This window comes from Octodon degus, unplaced genomic scaffold (genome assembly GCF_000260255.1).
Source record: "Octodon degus isolate 3935 unplaced genomic scaffold, OctDeg1.0 scaffold00172, whole genome shotgun sequence".
Classification (NCBI taxonomy): Eukaryota; Metazoa; Chordata; class Mammalia; order Rodentia; family Octodontidae; genus Octodon; species Octodon degus.
In genome coordinates, this window is record NW_004524748.1 from 2,084,934 (window position 1) to 2,089,346 (window position 4,413).

At 35.4% G+C, this 4,413-nt stretch overlaps 1 protein-coding gene across 1 annotated transcript in view; it reads right to left on the bottom strand.

Moving 5' to 3' along the window:
• Adgrl3 (adhesion G protein-coupled receptor L3) overlaps positions 1-4,413 on the bottom strand; it is a 384,605-nt gene that overhangs the window by 32,063 nt on the left and 348,129 nt on the right. The gene's annotated exons all lie outside the window — the stretch shown is intronic.

The following is a 4,413-nucleotide window of genomic DNA, read 5'->3' on the forward strand; positions in this document are numbered from 1 at the left end:
ATCCCCTTTCAATTTTAATTTTTCATGCAGTAGAAATAACTCTCGTTTACTTCAAAGCAGTAAATAAGATTTAGTATAATCTGTTTGATAGAAAAAAATGAACAAGTGATGGCTTTGTATGCTTTTGGATATTATATGTGACATTTACCACATCATAATCTTATGTTTATGATAGAATAAGAATATTTTTACAAATGAGAAATGCAGTTCAAGTTGTCTTTAAAATCTGAATTATAATGCATTTCAGAGTTTTTGTTAAAACCCGAATTAGCACTTTGGAGCAGTAAAGTTTAATTTATAACATTATCACTGACATTGCAGGAATGACAGCATTGCACTGACCGAGGACGTGCTTCAAGAACTATTAAATTAAGGACAATGACCCGGCAAGAGTTACGTCTGTGGTTCTACTAGAATAAGATTATCTGCAGAAGTTATTTGACTGTTTTTAAAACATAATTTTCCCTGACCAAAATTTTCATTCTTTTACAGAAATAGAAAAGAAATTAAAATTAAAGAAATTATTTTACCAACAAACTATTCTGAAAACTTTGACAAAAAAAAGAGCAATGACTACATATTATTTTTTGTTGTCCGGTTGCTACAATTGAGCGGTAATGTATAATGATTTTTACATATTCTATATCAAAGTTTTGTAAAAGTAGTATGTTGTCAGTCTGTCTCCACATATATTGTTTTATAAAGCATACTTTTACTATTCATTAATTTAGTTAGGTTTTTTTTTTTTGGTACTGGGGATTGAATTCAGGACCTCTTGCTTACCAGGCAGGTGTTTATGCTGCTGAACTATCTCCCTGGTCCTTATTTATTTATTTTGTTTATTTGATTTTTTGAGACAAGGACTCTCTGTGCAACTCAGGCTGGCCTTGAACTTACTTTGCAGCCCAGGCTGGTTTCAAACTCCCATAGATGCTGCTGCTTCAGCCTCCCCAGTGTATGAAAAATTAAGAAATGAAGATGTGAATAATAATAGCACCACTAATTATATCTATTTTCTCTAAGAAGTGATAAAATAAAGGCCCTTGAAAAATATATTTTAGTGTAATCATTAGTCACTTCATAAAAACTGATAATATATGAAGAAAAAGAATGGCTCTGTTAGCACACATATAAATTTGTAGTGAGAAAGATCTTCTTTGGGCTCTAGAGTTCTCCTTCACTAGCCATATGATCTTGGATAAAATATTGACTTTATTTCTTAATTTTTCATATGCTGTTGATTTGTTTCCACAGTATTTTGTGCTAGATACAGTAGGTATTTTAAATAGGTACTTTTGTGCTTCAAAAGTGTGCGTGACAGCTGGACCTGGTCGCACACCTGTAAGCCCTACACTGAGTCTCTTCGGAGAGCGTCAGCAATTGCTAAGATGTTCACTTTCACATTTAGCCTCTGAAAGCATCTTTTTCAAAAAATTATCTTCTCTTTATGTTAGAAAATAGGAATATTTCCAAGCTAAATCTGAATGTTCTACAGCACTGATATTCAATGTATCAAATACCTCACTGAAGCTTGTTTGCTTTATAATAGGAGAAATGTATATAAGGCAATAAGCTAATAAATGGTAAAAATGAGGATTCTATGTCAAGAATTCCCTATCAAAGGATCTGTGAAAGCTTTAAAAAAACACTGTACTAAAGTAAAAAGAACAAAAAATGCAGGTTTATCATTACGTAGTTGGCTTTGGGTGGAGAGAGTATTTGAAGACCTCATATTAAAGATGAAGCTGAACGGTTGAAGCAGAACCTGCCGACCAAGCGTTGGAAGCTTTTCTGTTTTTCAGTTTCGGCCATCATTGTATAGCAAGAACCTTGGCCCTGACTGACTGGAAATCAACATTCAATATCACGTCCACAAAGAGTTCATTCTGAACATTAGTTGTCCTGCTTGAATTAGGAACTATATTACTAATAGCATAATTTATCTATCCAGCTTCACATTTCATGTTAAATAAATCTATACCTGTGATGTATCTGATTATTACTGTTTTATCTAACACACCTTTTTTTTTGTATTTTAGGGAAAGGTCTACAGGGTGTTCAGGGTCTCACTACTAGATCGGATTCCTAGTGATCCACTGTTTACAGCCTCCCAAGAGCTGGGATTACAGGTGCGTGCCACCACGCCCAGTCTCAATTGCCATCTCAGCGCAGCACTCCTGGGGCAGGGCTGGCTCGGCAGGCCCGGGGATCAAACCCCCAGCCCCTGAGCCTGCTTGCAGGCACTTTCATCTGCTGAGCTATTTGGCTGGCTCTAACACACCTTTCCTTCCCTTATTTTCCCTTTTCTAAGAATGTCCTTTATCAATGATGTGTACACAGCAAAGCAAGTTACACAGTGAATACTAATTCACACATTCAAAATATAAAGGGTAGGAAGCACAGGGTGCAAATAAAATGGTGGATCTCAGAAAATTTTATTCATGCCATGGGACACATTCAAATCAGTGTGTTTGTTTTTACTCAAATGTACTTTGATGAACAGGCGATCTGTTCAGGTCATTGCTACAGATAAGCAGATTATTAATAGCTTTTGCAAATTTCACAGTAAGGTGTCTGTTTATAGACAAATTGCACTGCTGTAATCAGGAGTGTACACACCTTCCTGTGGAATGGTGGTTTTAACACTTCTTGGAAGATCCAGAAGGGGAATAGCGGGGTCGAATGGGACTTCTAATCCTAGTTTTTTGAGGAATCTCTACTCATTTCCACAGTGGTTGCAGTAGTCTAGACTCCCACAAACAGTGGAGAAGGGTTTCTTTTTCCCACTGGTGGGCCAGCATTTGCCGTTGGTTGATTTCTTGATGATAGCCACTCTTTCTGGGGCTAGATAGAATCTCTGTTGTTTTAATTTGCATCTCTTGAATGAAAAGTGATGTTGCACATTTTTTCTTGTGTCTGTTTGTCATTTGCATTTCTTCATCTGAGAAGAACACATTCAGCTCAGATGCCCATTTTTGCATTGGGGCTTTGAATTTGGGAGCATAACTGATTATTTTGAAGGGCTACTTGAATTCAACTAGTGGGCACTAAGTTTCTGAATGTAGAACAGATAAGGTTTAGAAGAACATAGAAGATAATGTTTGCTTATGGAAGGGAAAAATACCTGAGCTTTATTTATGTGATGTTAAAATAAAGTTACAAATCAGTAGTAGAAAGTACAAATAAGCAGATGTATGTCATATTTTTTTCAAATTCGATAAAACACACTAGTTTTATTCATTATTTTGCCTCTAGGATATCATCATATAAGGAAAATTATTAATTGTTTTACTTGGCATTCTGGTAGTTACCTTGTTCCTCTGACCTGTTTCTGGGAATGGACATGTTTGGCAGTATTGATGACTTTCTTTTAAATTTACTATTGGAAAGCACTGACAATGGATAGTTTTCATAGAAAATGTAAATGAACCTCTGAATAACACAATAAGCAGCTATTCTGATGTTGTTGGTCCTGCCATGAGCAGTTCACCTGTCTTTTTTTTCCATAATTTTATTGAGAAACAAATAGCAATGAGACAGTTTCAAACCAAATTAGTAGGACAGTTTCAATAATTATCACATTGCATACATTCTTCCTAGTGGTTAATTGCTGTACAAGATGCGGACTTGATATCCTATTTACAAACTCCATTAGAACAAATCCCTCTATTCATTAAGAGAATGCAACTTTATATCTATCCTAACCACTTTGAATACACAGACACAAAATGTACATTCATCTGTATCCCCCTTTTTTGTTAAGTTCGATCATTTAAATATTATAGGTGTCTTTGTTCTCATTATGTGTTTTTGTTTTTTCTGTTAAAAGTAAAAGTAATTAAATAAATGAATCATATATTTTGAAAAAAAAATCTTGGGCATGACATGGAACAGGTGTTTTCCATTGAGTGTTAATATGTTGAACTTTGGATCTGTGCAGAATATGAAGGAAAAAAAATTTAAAATATGAATAAACAATTACATATTTTTAAATAGAAATTTAGAAATCTAACCATGTATGGCATTATAGTAGGACAGTCCTGTGATGTTTTTGTTCTTGATTCTTGTTTTCATTTATTACCTTTTTTTAAAAAACAAACATTGACTTGAGAGACAGTATGGCAGTGATTGGTATGTCATGACAAACAATACACGTTTAGAGGGCCAGAATGGCAGGCATTCCAGACATGACCCTACTATTGCACACTACTATCTTCAGTGCAGTTGCTTGGTTCACAGGTATCAGCATGTATGGTTAGTCACGGTGAGAATCCTACCAATTGGCTATTTTCAAAAACCTGCCGATTGGGGGACCTGCCCCTTAGCTCAGTTCTTTAAGTGGCTGCTTCAACAAAGCAGTCAGCCTCAGGTTGCTGTGGTTGGATCCCCACAACTCAAGCCAGCCAAACCTGC